Source organism: Pinus tabuliformis, chromosome 6 (assembly GCF_031772625.1).
Source record: "Pinus tabuliformis cultivar Carrire ecotype Pingquan chromosome 6, CPIR1, whole genome shotgun sequence".
Taxonomy (NCBI): Eukaryota; Viridiplantae; Streptophyta; class Pinopsida; order Pinales; family Pinaceae; genus Pinus; species Pinus tabuliformis.
In genome coordinates this window covers 486,776,510-486,794,075 of record NC_142292.1, presented here as the reverse complement: position 1 = coordinate 486,794,075, position 17,566 = coordinate 486,776,510, and positions in this window count along the sequence as shown.

Genomic DNA, 17,566 nt, shown 5'->3' with positions numbered 1-17,566 from the left:
TTGAATGGCTGGTATATGATAGCTATCTTTATGTTCATCACAGATTTTTAAAGATTTTGGAAATTGAATGAGCATGAGTAAAATATTATTGACTTTTAACTGGTAACAGAGTACTCTATTTTATCCGTAACAATGTTTTAAGTTGTGTGTGACTATAAGTCTTTCTTAGGAAGGCAATTTTTCAAACTCAATCAATGTGAAATGATATTTTCCTCTGCTTCCAATTTAGCCTAACACAGACAAATTTCAACCTTCAGTCATTATAACAAACATCACAAATAACACTACAAAGTAAAACCTGAGAAAAGAGAATCTTTCCAAGTGGAATCTGAGATATACAAGTACCAATTAGTTGCAAGAGGATGAGAAATTTATCATGCATGTTCTTTGTACCTAAAGACATATGTAGCTTGAAAGGCATCTCATTTAAATATAGAGGATGGATGTCCCTATTCCTCCGAGTGATACATTTTCAAGTTCAAACTGTAAACCATAAGTTCATAGGAACTGAACTTATTTCCTAAATGAATCTCTAAAAGTCAGAAATTATGTTCATATAATTCCCGAATTTCCAAAATTGGATTTTAGGATCATCACAAGTTTTCAATGCAACCTATCATGTTTATAAATGTATTTTCCATCAGCTACGGCAAACAAAATCAATATAATTACAAAGAAGTAAGAACCAAGCCACATACTGACTAGCTACCCAAAAACAAAACTAACTACAAAACTAACAATTATCGCTGATTTGTCTCTCCTTTCATTCCCTTAATCATTTTTTTTTGGTAACCGAAGGACATCAATAAAAATTCAATTTCAACTTATTTGGATATTTGTTTCTGAACTTTTAGTTTCCTTTCAAGAAAGAATGAATTTCTTTTCAAAACCAGTTTTAGATCTAAGATCAAGATAACCAGTGATGTTTTGGTAAGGCTATTCCCCAGATCAACAGACACTATATACGCTTAAGGATTATTGTGAAATGCAATAGCCATGTAGAATAGTTACAATAAGAGGATATGCAAAGTAACTTTAATGGTTAATTCAATTACCCTGAATACTTAGATATCAACAACAGTTTCTTGTTTGAAAACAGACCTCATTCAATACAACCACATACTTCGACAACATCATTCTGATTACAATTTAGTTGTCTCTGCCACTTCCATAAGCTCTTAGCTTTATGCTGCAACTCATATTTTTCATCAAATCCGCATCCCCATTTTTAGCCAAAACCCATGGCGATACAGGCTTCACTCCACTGAATACTATTTGTAGGCATGCTGAATACTATTTGTAGGCATGCTGAAGATGAATGTTTGTTTGTCTACCAACGAATAAAATCAATCATTATTGCCCTTTGCTCAATCAACATTATACCAAAGGGGCATAAAGAATTAAATGAAGTAAAGTAATGAGAATGAAATGTTTCTGGACTGAACATTATGATGCATTTGCTAAAGCAAGTTCCCTATATTTCTGTCACAACCTAATCGGCCTCACTAACAAGTATATTATACGAAGTACGTCAGATTTAAACCTTTCAAACATCACTTGATATACATAGGATGTCCCATTCTTGCATTTGCTAGGCTTTTCTTTGCAAGAATGGAATGGATGCAGTACTGCCTTTGATCAACTGTTTTCATCTACAAAGTTGTGGCAAACTTATTAAAAAATCTGCCCTGCGTTCATCATAGACAGGACCTTCCATTTGAAAATGGCCCACTCCAGGTACGACTTGAGTTTGTGTTCTGGTAGCTTCATCAGTTTTGAAGAACAAGTCGATTCCTTAAGACAATGATACCATTTCTAAAATCTTGTTGAATAAGATTTTGAATTTCCTTCTAGAGAACTGTCATGAACATCCTTGGGATGCTGTATCTCCATTTTCCTTGGGAACTGTCATGAACATCCTTGGGATGCTGTATCTCCATTTTCCTTGAGCCCATAGAACCCTTAGTGCTGTAACTGTGGCTCTGATACCAATCTGTCATGTACCCATGTTCATAAGGATATCATCATCATTATTATTTGAAAGAGTTCAAAGAATATGCCCACAATTATTTATGTTTTCCAACACTGAACCACGGTCGAGTTTTACTGCAACATGTTTGGATATTTGTCTTTACATTGGGTTTTTCACTGTAAATGCATGGGAATGCTACAGTATTTGTGCATGGGAAAGGCACAACCATTATGTTTGTTGCTATGTATTTGGCTATTGTAGCTTTAGTTCTAGGAATGGCTACTTTTGGTTCACATTTGCAAGATGTATTACATGTGGTGCACTCAGTTGTGGCGTATTTAATTTAGCAATGAATTTCTGAATTAAAATCAATGGGTTATAATAAAGGATCAAACTTTGCAAAGGATTTGAGGTACAAGTTGCATTGAGAGCAACAGGGCAAGCAATGGAATGGACAAACTCGAATGCACTACAACAACATCTGAGACCACTCAATCTTGTTCAAATAGTAATAAACATACATATGTGGAGATGTTGGATGTAAAAAGTAACGAAAGGTAGACACTTCAACGGTACTTCCATCAAGGCCTACTTTGGAAGCTCATTAGAGCATCTCTCAAAAGCATAAAAAGCTTGCCTGAAAGATTACAGAAAATAAAGAATTTAATGTACCAAAGTTTGGCAAATGAATCAATTCTTCCTTGGACCTAGCACAAGATGGAAGATATTCCTAATGGCAAGTATAGACTCATATGGATAGAATGCAATTGCACTTGAGATTGATTTACTAAACACTATCTCATATATGACTTGTGTTGCTTGGATGTGTCATTTTAATAGAACCAATTGCTCTATTGACAAGATAATTTATATCTTCCATAGAGATGTCTTGACTGTTTTTTCAAGTACTATATATCCTCACTTAGGTGAACTCATCCATAGTAATATATCCATTTTGGTCCTTTGGAAACCATTACTTCTCCTACTGTGGTGAATCGAAGCAATGACAAGTAGCAAATGTTACATGCCTTGGGGATAAGATGGATTTTGCCAAATAATCACAACATTAGTGTCATGTTATGATCTAGAACTCTAACATAAACTTATGCTATTTTGTTGTGACACCCCTATAATTGTACTCTAATTATGAATGTATATAAATTTAATTTAATGGCTTGAAGGGTGGGACCACAAATCCACGATCTAAGAGGGAAGATTAAGATGAATTTGATTGGTGTTAGTTGGCACCACTGCTTAATTAAATATTCCGCTAGCAAGAAATATCTAGAAAAATAAAGAAAACATTCCCTGAGGAACACAACGAGACACACAAGAAAAATAATAAAAGCCTAAAGGGCATTTGAACAACACAAGGGGGATTGGCTGGAAGGTTGGTCTCTTGATAGTCCTTTGTTGGAAGGAATTTGATTCTGGCATTGAGCAAAGAAAATCTTGAGTGCTAGTTGAGCATTGGTATGGCCTGCTAAGGCTAAGGGAATGAGATTCCCTAGGTTTTGAAGTTGTGGACTATGTTTGTCCAAGCTTGGAGAAGCTCAAGGAAAGCTCTGAGGAGATGGGTGACGGGTGCTTTCTAGAGGGCTGATAAACCAAAAGGTAGGAGGGTGCTTGCTATCAGGTTGAGAAACCACTCTCAGAGTGGTTGCCATAGCTTATAAACCACCAAAAAAGTGAACTTCTTGAAGTGATTGCCTAGCTAATAAACCACTTTTGTATGTAAAATTCCCATACTCCTAGAGCTGAGCATGGCTTTCTGTTGAAATTGCTGAAGGAAATCCCCTTGGATTGTGGATTTGGCTCGAGGGTGACAACTACAAGTAATACTGGCTCTAGTTAGAATATGGTTGGGTGGAAGATTAAAGTCTCACCTTCATTTTGATTCATCATTATACATATTTTTAGATAAGTGTTATTAAACTTCAAACTAAACATGAGGAATGGTTCTTAATGAAATTGATGTGCAACTCGATATTAATCTTGCATGGTTGTAGGATACCGATGCATGAATGCAACAAACCTAAAATTGCCCTTAATGTTCTATGAATGTAAATTGGTATTCTACCTTGTGATTATAAGAAAGTTGTCTTGATCTTTTATGTGCACGATCATCTATGAGAGGAGTCCCGGTATGGGAATCACTAGAATGATGAGGTCAATAACAATGCATAATGTGATTTCCAAAGCTCATTCAAAGGAGAGGCTCAGATAATAGGATGCTTGTTTTAGAAGCAAAAGAATGGCTCTCCAAGAAAGGCTTGCGGGAAGGAGGACTAGACCTAGGTGAAAGGATATTCCATAGAAGAGCTATGCATAGATCAAGGTGTCCTAGAAAGGGAAAGGACCTCTCTTAAGGTTTTTGTGAGATAGAGATCACAAGATGATTGGGACCACAAGAGAGACCTAGTGGATCCAAGCCAAACCTATATTTCGAAATGATCATCAACAAATATGACTAGGTCAAGCAAGCATGAGAAGCAAGGGTCAAAGAAGAGTGAACTTCCAATGAATTTTCAAGTGCAAATGACCCTAGAAATGTCACTAACCAAGATGTGTGGAAGATAGAAACGGTTGTGGAGCTAGGGCTTGAGATTTCTCTCAAACTAGCCACGAGAATCGCTTGAAACTTTGAGGGCACCTAGAGGAAAGGACAACGTAGTAGTGTACTGATTTGCACCCGAAGGAGATGTTCTAAAGCAATTTGTGCTATTATACCCTAGGAGACCATCAAGGGCTAAGGTAAAAAAAACAAAAAAAAGGGAAAGGAAAGGTTTAGGGCTGATAACCAAGGATTCCTAGACCAGTGCTTGTCTATTGGAGAAAATAGAGTCAAAATTTACTTGAATTAGGAATTTCGCTTAAACAAGGAGTCCTAAAACAACGTTCGCTAATCCTAGTGAGGTAGCAACACAACTACAATAGAAATTTATACTTCATTTAGCAATGTATAATGGAGTTTCAAGGATGCAATATAGACCTCTAGGAACATTCATTCACATTCTCAAAATGAATAACGCATGCAATAATACAATAATCCTGTGATTTTAAGAATTTCGCATCACATTAGGGCACAATAATGAGATTATTACAATGCATTCCATACATTAGACATGCAACAACAATGAAACATCATCAAAATTGCACTTACAAGAGAAAGCGAGTATATCCATCCATCATAATTGCAGTAAAGAAGCTTTGAGAATGAATAGCGAAACTTTCCATACGTCAAAGTGCATTCCAAACATCCAAATTTCGTCCAAATTGCAGGTCTGAGTTCCTTTCTCAAGAGGAATAGAAATCCAAGTGATGATGAGTGATACAAAGAGGCTCGTATGTATTTATATGAGCCTTAGGGGTTCGAATTATGTCTAATTAGCATAATAATGCCCCTAGAATAAAATAATGTGCAAATAACACTAACTTTTGGTGACATGCCCACCAAATGGCTCCATAATAAGAATAATTAGCCTCTCAAGAGGGCCAAAATAATAGACAAGTAGCTAGGAGGGCCTTTGGAAGGCCAAATGAAGTCCCTCATGTACCAAAATGGGAAGAAGGGCTCCAATAATAGTGATGAAGGGGGTGACCCCTTGATCTCCAAGAAAATGACTTGTGGTACCCTCAAGTGGCTGTGGGGGCACAAAAGCATCCTCATGGGTCTCCAACTGGATCGAGCAAGCATGTGTCCAATCTACAAGCGTTGGAACAATGATGCAAACCCTCCCTTGTCTCCCATGGTGAGACAAAACCCCATCTGGGCCCTGGATCAACTGCCAAGTGTGTAGCTGGCTGGGCAAGGTGGTCCAGGTTGATCATCATCATCGAACAAGTGGTACATGAGCAAGCAATAAGTAGTGTTAAGGATCCCATGGAGTGGCTATCTGCCCTTTGTTATGGCGGAGACCCATGGCTCTCAACACATCACCCTACAAATGCCATTAAGACCCTCTGGAGGGCTTGGACCTCGTATAGGGAGACCAAACCCCAAGATGAAAACCTATCTACAATCCTGCATAAGATCCAATGTGTCTCCTCGCCTTCAAATACAACAATTCATTAGTGCAATTGAGCAAATGAGCTTACAAATCATGGAACCAAGTGGGCACTTCATAGTGGCATACACTTCCATAATGGGCTTTAGAATGTACATGTCTCCCTAGTTTAAAGAGGGAAGTTAATCAAGGACCCTATTAGGTGGTTTCAACCTCTAAGGGAATGACAGGTCCATGGTACATCCGTTAGATGGCAGGTGTCACATGAAATAATTATGGAATGGAATGAGGCAACAAGGAAGGCTCTAAACTGCATGCCATGGTACAAGGATAGATAGCAAGGGAAGCCCACACATGGGTGTATAGATGTAGGAGGGAGCAATTGCGCTACATGAGTTACCCTGACCTTTGTTTTTCCACCCTTCTTCGTATGCCTTTTTCCTTTTATTGATTTTTCTTTTTATAACTGCTCGGGGCTCCAAGGAATGAGAGCGTGATGTGAATGATATAATAGTGAATACCCCCCTCAAGGTTGAGTAGTTCATCTCCCACTAGGGTTGGGGACAATCATGGGTTCCTTAGTTATGCAGGGGGCCAATATGAGGGGCCCTAAGAACCAGGGTGATGGCCATGATGATAGAGATGGAGCTCATGTTAGCTTTTGCCCACGTGCTAAATTTGTATGTCCCGACCATCTTTTGCATTCTATAGTACATTTCCTATTGAGAGTGACCAAATTATGCTTTTTACTTTCTTTTTAGCTGCATCAACCTCCAGGGCAAAGTTCTAGGCCCGACCCAAAGTGTGGACAAGGGGAGGGGGAGGCTAACTCCTTGTGGACCCAATGTACAAATGTGGACCCAAATGGGAAATATGTGAAAAGGGGTTGTAATGAGCGGAGGGGAGTGATATATGTGATGTCAGTAAGCGGGACCACGCAACCAAAATTAGGGTTTCCCATGTAGTGCCACCCTTGAAGCTTTTAGGCAATAGAAGAGATCCCACGGGACTAGGATACAAGGTTAACCACCAAGTTAGAGAAGGGGACAAGAGTACAGACCAAGCCCATTCTTTCCGCCGCATCCCCCACTAATCCATGCCCGGAAGTGTCCATAATAAGTAAGCAAAAATACCCAACTACATAATGAAAGCCATACCTTTGGGGTTGGAAGACCCACCTTCAAACAATCGATCATGATAGATGGGTGAGGGCACATAATGGCAGGCTTAGGTGGCAGAGATGGTGGCACGTCGAGTTATCTGGGGGCTGCAAGGGGTTGGTAGCTACTGACTGAAGACAATCTAGGAGAAAAAATTCTCCTATGGGTGTCACCCATAGGTGGTGGGTAACATCTAGCTCCAACTGGGACATGATCTCCCAGTAGAGTGCACAAATGTACTCAAACGGGGAGGTCATGAGAACACCAACAATATCTTGGGACTGTAGACTTGTTACCTGCACATCAAAGATTAAGCACATGGGGTGGCATGTTTTTGTGGCATCTTATGATCGCCCATGCTTTTGTTAGGCCATTAAAATCAACAAGAAACAAAATCTAATTCTAAATGCACATCTAATTTAGATGCACCTAGTGTAGCATGATAACATAATATGACGTTAGTTCTAATGCAAAAATCATATGCAATGCATCCTACTCTAATGTGCATATTACATCACACAAGTACTAAGTGTAATCATAGACCTAATGCAACCAACATATTATCCAGTCAATATGAGAGCAAATGCTCCTTTGCTTATTCATGCAATAGATCCAAAGGCAAGGGCATGAATGGCTATATGGAAGGTCACAAGGGCAAGAGGCGGGTAAATAAAATGTCCAAACGTGGAGGATCACAGGCGAAGAGGGAGCGAAGGGATGCAATCTATGCCACAGGATCCTTTCCTTCAACCAAAATATAGAGATATCAACAATTAAGCTCATAAATCTTTGATGAATGACAACATTAGGCATATCATCCTCATCGTGGTTACCAATGATGATCACACTCAAGAGAGAGAGAGGAATTTTCATTATCAGTGATAATGTAAGAAGAGTTGAAGAAAGGGTCCACATGAGACTCAACTACATTCCCATGATTGCGAGGAAAAACAAGGGTCTTATTGATGTCATCATCATCGGTGTCATAAATAGGGTCCTTGTCAAAACGATGCCCATGAACCTCCCACTTCCCCTCTTCAACATGTAAGTAATCATTGATATCAAATTTCAAAGAGGTAGCGGGGTTATTTCTCCAAAGATCTTCAATGAAGGCTTCCTCTTGAATGTCTAAGGGCTAGCGAGCTTGAAAATGTTTAGGAAATCCATCAAAGAATGCTTCAATAGATGAGATACTCCTAGGTTTGCAACTATGTAACCATGAATCATGACCATGGAGGGATCTCATAAATAGTATCATAAGGACATCGTGATGAACCAATTCAACTTTTAAGGTATATGTGGCGAATCTCACCACATGATCAACTACAAATAGTGGATCACCATCAAACTTGGGCACCCCACATATGATAGTCTAGGTGAGATGCTTAGGGCGTTCAGGAATGCGAACGATGTCCAAGACAGGGAAATCATCAAAGAAAGACATCCTATTAGGATACACAAGTAAATTATGTAGGAGTCGCCAGGATGAAATTAGATATGCCTAGAGAGATGCTTGCTTCACTCTTCAAGCATTGACCTTAAATTCCAATTAACAACTAGGGCTTTGTTCTTCCAATGGAGTCGCCAAAAGATATATCAATGATGTCGTGAGGGAATAAGAAACACGTCTTGTGTCCCCGGAAACTACGCCAAAAATGTTACCGCTCAATCTAGCAAGGGTCCTAGGATGGGTTCCTAAGGGACAACTACTAGACCAAAGGGAAAAAATGGGACAAGGACCCACTGTCACCTCAATCATTGTCCCCTACTCTGTATGGAATTTCATCGATGGGAGGAGTCCCAGTATGGTGGAAATCACTAGAATGATGAGGTCAATAACAATGTACAATGTGATTTCCAAATCCCATTCAAAGGAGAGGCTCAGATAATAGGATGCTTGTTTTAGAAGCAAAAGAAGAGTTGTCCAAGAAAGGCTTGCAGGAAGGAGGCCCAAACCTAGGTGAAAGGATATTCCATAAAAAAGCTATGCCTAGATCAAGGTTTCCTAGAACGGGAAATGACCTCTCTTAAGGTTTTGTGAAATAAAGATCTCAAGATTATTGGGACCACAAGAGAGACCTAGGGGATCCAAGCCAAACCTAGGGTTCAAAATGATCATAAAAAAATATGACTAGGTCAAGCAAGCATGAGGAGAAAGGGTCAAAGAAGAGTGAACTTCCAATGAGTTTCCAAGTGCAAATGACCCTAGAAATGCCACTAACAAAGATGGGTGGAAGATAGAAACGGTTGTGGAGCTAGGGCTTGAAATTTCTCTCAAACTAGCCACGAGAATCACTTGAAACTTTGAGGGCACCTAGAGGAAAGGATAGTGCAATAGTGTACCAATTTTCACCCCAAGGAGATGTTTCTAAATCAATTCTTGCTATGCCCTAGGAGACCATCAAGGGCTAGGGCAAAAACAAATAAATAAATAAAAAGGAAAGGAAAGGGTTAGGGCTGATCACGAAGGATTACTAGACCAGTTCCTGCCTATTGGAGAAAATGGAGTCAAAATTTACTCGAATTAGGAATTTTGCGCAAACAAGGATTCCTAATGCAACTTTTGCTAATATTAGTGAGGTAGCAACAAAACTGCAATAGAAATTTATACTTATTTAACAATGTATAATGGAGTTTCGAGGATGCAATATAGCCCTCTAGGAACATTCATTCACATTCTCAAAATGAATAACGCATGCAATAATACAATAATCTTGTGCTTTCAAGAATTTCGCATCACATTAAGGCGCCATAATGAGATTATTACAATGTATTCCATACATTATACATGCAACCTAAGTCATCACGTTTGTGTTCGTGTTCGAGTTCGGTGACCTTGAAATTCAAATAAAGTTCGACACCTAAAATTTTGCCGATAAAATTTGGCATAAAATTCGACATATAAAATTTGTAATATATATATATATATTTGTATATATATATATATATATATATATATATATATATATGTATGTATATATATATATATATGTATATATATATATATATGTATGTATACTATATATATATATATATATATATATATATGTATATATATATATATATATACATATATATATATATATATATATATATATATATATATATATATATATATATATATATATATATATAATGCAATTTAAGTTTAATAAGGTTGAAAAACACATTTAGCCACAATTCTTCACAAATAAATCATGTAGATTACCCCATAAAAAGCAAAAAATCACCATTAACTTTCACTAAATCCATACAGACAATTACAAATTATGTCGCTGGTGACACATCACAATGGAATTATATCCCGATTAACAGAACTATAAATTGACAAAAAATAATTGTTGTTTTAGTTAGTGAATTCTATTAACCGAACTGGACAAAAATTCATTATTCATCCCGATGATTCAACCCTCTCGATGGGTTGGTTGACAAAAACATAACTTGAAGAATATTGATTATCATTCCCGTTAGAAAAGTTTGCAAATCGGGTCAGAACCCTTTCTCGTTTTTTCAATGCTTCCAAATGCCCTAGTGGCCCAATGGCTTAGTTATCCAACTTCTCGGTGGATCGGTTATCCAACTCCCAAAGGCTCGATTATCTCACCGATTGGCGGTGGGATGAGCAAGTGTGACTTGAGTGAGGTAGATTTTCATGCGGCACCAACTTTTAGCCTCAAATTCATTAGGGTTACCAAACTTACCATTTTTTTTAAATTATAAATGATGGAAAAATACCGAACCACAAAACCCTGAAATGAACTCATCGAATTTTTAGCGAATTTCATTGAATTTGTTCATGTTTGTGTTCGACACAAAGTTTGTGTTCGTGTTCGGCATAAAGTTTGGCTAACAGAAACGAATTTGTTCGAATTGTTTTGAGGTTTGGCGAATTTTGAATCTGAAGGATTAAATTCGCCGAACCCGGTGACTTAGCATGCAACAACAATTAAATAGCATCAAAATTGCACTTACAAGAGAAAGCGAGTATATCCATCCATAATAATTTAGTAAATAAGCTCCAAGAATGAATAGCGAAACTTTCCATACATCAAAGTGCATTCCAAACATTCAAATTTCGTCCAAATTGCAAGTTTGAGTTCCTTTCTCAAGAGGAATAAATATCCAAGTGATGATGTGTGACACAAAGAGGCTCTCATGTATTTATATGAGCCTCAGGGGTTCAAATTATGTCTAATTAGCATAATAATGCCCCTAGAATAAAATAATGTACAAATAACACTAACATTTGGTGACAATCCCACCAAATAGCTCCATAATAAGAATAATTAGCCTCTCAAGAGGGCCGAAATGATAGGCAAGTAGCTAGGAGGCCTTTGGAGGGCTAAATGAAGTCCCTCATATGCCAAAACGAGTAGAAAGGCTCCAATAATAGTGATGAAGGGGGTGGCCCCTTGATCTCCAAGCAAATGACATGTGGTGCCCCAAGTGGTTGTGGGGGCACAAAAGCATTCTCATGGGTCTCCAACTGGATTGAGCAAGCATGTATCCCATCTGCAAAGGATGGCATAATGATGCAAACCTTCCCTTGTCTCTCATGGTGAGATAAAACCCCATTTGGGCCCTGGATCAACTGCCAAGTGTGTGGTGCAAGTGTGTAGCCGGCTGGGCAAGGTGGTCCAGTTGCATCATCATCATCAAACAAGTGGTACACGGGCAAGCAATAATTAGTGTTGAGGATCCCATGGAGCAGCTATCTACCCTATGTTATGATGGAGGCTCATGGTTCTCAATGCATCACCCGACAAATGCCATTAAGACCCTCTGGAGGGATTGAACCCCATGTAAGGAGACCAAACCGCAAGATGAAAATCTATCTGTAATCTTGCATAAGATCCAATGCGTCTCTTCACCTTCCAGTACAATAATTCATTAGTGCAATTAAGCAAATGAGCTTACAAATCATGGAACTGGGCACTTCATAGTGGCCTGCCCTTCCATAATGGGCTTTAGAATGTACATGTGTCCCTAGGTTGAAGAGGGAGCTTAATTAAGGACCCTATTAGGTGGTTTCAGCCTCTAAGAGAATGACAAGGCCATGGTACGTCTGTTAGATGGTAGGTGTCACATGAAATAATGATGGAATGGAGTGGGGAAACAGGGAAGGCTCCAAGCCACATGCCATGGTACAAGGGTAGCTATAGCAAGGGAAGCCCACACATGGGTGTATAAATTAGTGTTGCGAACATCTCGAAACATCGTGATTTTATCTCGAAATCACGATTTTTTGGCCTAGCCGATGTTTATCGATTTTTAAAAATATTTTTATGGTATGTTAATTCTGCCGATGTTTGTCGATTTTTTACCGATATTTTCTCGATTTTTATGATTTTTTGGTTTTCTGGACCCTTGCCGATTTTATCCCGATGTCGATGTTCACAACATTGGTATAATGTAGGAGGGAGAAATCGTGGTACATGAGTTACCTCGCCCTTTGTTTTTCCACCCTTCTTCATATTCCTTTTGCCTTCTATTGATTTTTCTTTTTATAACTACTCGGGGCTCTAGGGAATGAGAGTGTGATGTGTAGTTCATTGACCACTAGGGGTTGGGACAATCATGGGTTCCCTAATGATGCAGGGGGCCAATATGAGGGGCCCTAGGTACTGTTGACCACTGAATTACCCAAAATTTTTGAAGACTCCATGCTCGAGGATGTAGCAGAGGCTTTGTGTACCATCAAAGTTCACTATATCATTAGAGTTTTCAACTCTATTTCTTCTTCTCATCTTCTTCTATTGTACTCAGATTCCACAAGCCCTACGAGGATGATGTAAAGTGATGCTAGTATGATGAGTTGAGTCATGTAACAGGCCTAGGTAACTTGGGACCTTGTCATCAAGTGAGTTTACTCTGGGAGGTTTTTTTCACTTGGTTAATTATTAGGTGCTTACGGGGACTTAATAATTAATTGAGTTTTTTCCTCCAAGCATAACCCCAAAGCCAGAGTGTGGCTTGATGATGAGGCCTTGGGTGATTCCTAGTGTCTAGAGTCATTGTATATTACCATACTAGATCACTCGTAAAATTTTGTGGAATTTGATTAGGTCTAGGGGTCATTTTTTTAAATTTTTAAAATTTCTCGCAGGGCAAAAATTTGAATAAAATCTGAATGTAAAATGTAATAAGTGATGTCTAAAGAAGTTGTATGGGGTATGTGTGCTCAAAATTACATCTCTCACCCTCAAATTTCTACTATGACACACTTTTAGGGGTAAAATATAAGTTTTAGACCCTTAAAACCCACTTTTCCTAAGATTTTTGGAAAATGTGGCAATAAATTAACCCAACAATTAAATAAATGGAAAAAATAAATATCCACACATGCTCAAATGATGTGGAACTTCATCTAACGGGAAAAGTTGAGTTACCAAGTGATGCGGACTCCACATAAGCCACAAATCAAGCAAATCATTTTTTTGTGGAGAAGACAATGAGTTCCAGTGACAAGACCCACGATTTGAGGAAGTTAACTTGAGCTTCAAGGAGATATCATGAGTTGTCTTGAGATTGGATTAGAGTTTACTTGAGTGAGGTGGAGAGTGGTCTCCTACCACTCCACTTCACTCTCCCACATGTCCTCTCATCTAATTCGAACTCCCTCATCAAAGATTGCGCGACCCTCTAAGGAAGAAATCAAGTTGCCACTTGCGAAATTCAAAGTTGCATGGAGTATTGAGATTATCACCTGTTTGTCTTGGGATTTTCTCCCAAGCTTCTAAATAATAGAGCTATGGGCTCTCACTATGTAGTGATTGATACGAGCTATTGGCCTTGAGGATACTCTGCTAGATTGTACACTCTTTTTCTAAATTAATACAAAAGACTGTGGGGTTACATTTGGGATGTTATTTTCCTTGTGTATGGTAATATCTTGATATTCTTTCTCTTGTCTTTCTACTTTTTTCATTACGCTATTATTTCTATTATGATTTTCAAGTTGTGTTCATTTATAGCTATTTTACATTAGCATAAGGATTATTTACTTGTTCTAGATAGAGAAACGCTTTAGTTGATGTCCAATATATCTTTAAAATTTTCTCATCATTGCATGTGATTAAGCCCATGTGGATTAATTTTTCTATATGAAGTTGTGTAGAACATCTTTCTTTGGATCAAGTTTCAAGCGTGAGGGGAAGTTCTCGGAAGAACCAACCCACTCTTGAAATACTCAAGGAGAACCCACATTTGTCAATTACCAAAGTCTCATCTTTCGAATTTGTCTTGCAAGGATTTCTTTTGGGGTTTGGGCTCATATCTCAAGCATAATCTATTTAATATTTATTTCTCAAAATATTGTGCTTCATTTGCTATAATCTTGCTATTTTAGAGCCAAATTATGGCTAAGCAAAGAAGAGAGTTTACTCATACTCTTTAGCTTAGCCTTTGTAGACTATTGTACATATACATTTGTAATTTTCTTGATTAATTTCATAGCTAACACTTGGTTTGTTTTGCAGCCCTCTCTAACTTGTTCTTGTGGCAGCTTGCAGGATTCATTGTTTGAAACTTTTAACAAGTTGTGTGCAGGACCTTGGGCTCTCACTTCAAGACTAGTTTTCAAGGGAGGTCGTGGGCTATTGTGAGGGCTGCTAATTTTTTTCTCAAGGGCTGAGAGCTAGAGGAGGCTTAGCCTCTCTCCTCTTGCATGCATTGTGATTGTAAAGTGGTTGATTTGTGAATACCAAAACAATCCACACATTGGGCAGATTTGGGGAGTTTCACAATCTGATTTTTACATGTAAACATTTCTCCAAGTTTGCAGACTTTAGAGGCATTTTCTTTATGCCATTCATTTTCCAATTACTTTGGGCATCTAAGGAGGAAGTCTAGTGCATCACAAGCACAAATTTTGTAAAGATTTCCTTTCAAAGTCTCTTGAGAGGTCTCTTTTCATTGTAACTATTCACTAATAAAAGCACTAAATTTTCTTGTGAGGGAGCTTGGGATTTTTCCCATGGTATCCCTTCTCCCCATTTAGAGGGAGGATCTTTGCTTGTGGGTGAACTAATCATCTTAGTTTAGTTACTCTAGTTCTCATTTGCTAATTTCATTTCACTCATGCATGATTAGTTTCTGACATAGTACTCACATCCATTTTCATTTTAGCACAAGTTTGACATGCTTGCATTGAACTTCTATTACAACACAAGCAATATCCCTTTTTTTTAGCAAGCAAGTATTTTACACAATTGGCAAGCTTAAACTGGTTTAATTTAGCCATCTTGGTTTCACAAGTCTCTTGAGCACTTTGCTTTATCATTGTCAATTTAATTTATGTGGCATCTTGGTTATTATTGAACATTCTTGTGTTGAAGCAATTTGGCATTGACTCTATTTCTTGCAAAGCAATTGTGGACTTGTGAAGTTTCACTTTCATTTCCATTTGAAGATATTGGTATTTTTACTTAAGCATTGTCCATTATACTCAAGCACCAATACTTTATTTTGGAAGCAACAACATTTACTCAAGCATCTCACTTAGGCACATTTTATTACTAATTGGCATTTCCAAAAAATTAACCTCCAACTTAAGTTGGTTGTATAGACTTTAGGGACCCTCCACCCCTATTGACTCCTCATTGTGAGATCTAGATTTCCGGGCGAGGATGAGGTCTAGGGACCAAAGTTCAATTGAAACTTTGTTTTAGAATACAACTAATAAAATAAACCAAGAGCATCTCTACATCACAATTTCACTTTACTTGCAATACAACTCTCTTATATATGCTATCTTGAATTTATTTGAGTCATATTTGCAAATATCCTCATTTTCTCAAGAAGCATTTGCTTTATAGTGCAAGTATTTGGATCTTTTACTTTTGCAACAATTAGCTTTCTTGTACTTGGAATATCCTTCATTGGTGCAACTCTATTTCAAGTTATTTCATATATTTGTTGCTTTGATGATCATTTTGCTCATGAGTAGTTGATGTCATTATCTTGTCATTTGAGCATTTACTTTCAAGTACTATCTCCTTTATAGTTGCAATTGATGTTTATATATGCTCATCTTGGTTTAACACTTGATTTTGCAGGATTGTCTATCATTGTATCTTGATTTCATTTTTTTGGCAAGCTTTTGTTATTTACTTGAAGACACTAGTCTATACTTTGAAATTTGTTCATTTATATGCTTTTTTAATTCTTGGAAACAAGTTATTTTTGAAAAACACTCCACTTAACTTAATATCCTAGAAACTCATATCATATAACTTTTTCATTAAGGATTGTTACCGCTCAAACTAGTAGGGGTCCTAGGAGGGGATCCTATAGAGCAGCTACTAGGTCAAGGGGAAACAATGGAGCGATAGTCCAATGTCACCTCAGCTAAGGCTCCCTGCTCTTTACAGACTTTCATTGATGGGATGAGACCCAATATAAGAGGAATCACAATGACGAATGGATCAATGATCGGATAATGAGTGATTCCTAAAGCCTATTCACAAGAGAGACTCAATTAAATAGCTTACTTGCTTGAGAAGAAAGGTGATGGGCTCTCTAAGAAGGGCTATGAGAATACCTTGGCCTAGGGTTAGAGGATATGCCTTGGCAAGGGGCTTCCTAAACTTAAGGATCCTTATGGAGAAATGGATTCTATGTAGTCCTTGTGGAATTTGAGTTATAAAGGTGCGAGACCACAGAGAACCCAAGTGGGCCCAAGCTAGGTCAACGGTATGGAGTTGATCGAACAAAGAGGGGTTTGACCTAATTAGGAAAGAGAATAGGATCAAAGAACTAATTTTATTTTGAAATTTGAATGCAATGATCCAAGTGAGGACACTCACCCAAAATCAGCTTAGGGAGGGAAATGATCCTCGAGCTAGGGCTTGCGATATTTCAGGATTCCATCATCGGATTGTGTTCAAATTGGGAGGACCCCTTAAGAAGACCCCAACGTAGTTGTGGACTGATTTTCAAGGTGTTTGGATGGCTACAAAATATTTTGTGTGATGCCCTAGGAGACCTTCTAGGGTTAGGCCTAGAATTGGGAAAAGTGAAGAAAAGAGAGGGAAATTTGACCACCAAAGGGATACGAGGATCAGTGCCTTATTGCTTGGGCTTAATGGAGTCAAGATACACATAGATCAAGAATTTCGTGTGCTAAGGAGCCCTAATTGATCTTTGCTAGCCTCTCCAAGGGAAACAACTAGGTCAATAGGGATTTATACTTCAAATTTGTCAAAGAGATGAAGTTTCGAGGTCTTTCAACCTAAGAGGTGCCTCTAGGAACATTCACCCACTCTCTTCAAGTACAACACATGCATTAAATCACTTATTCAAGGTTCCCAAAGTAATTTCGCATTTACTTTAAACCATACAAGAATAATGATATCATAACATGTAGTAAACTAGTAAAAGAACAAGAATAACATCAAAATTAAACTTACATGAGAGAGAGAGAGTAT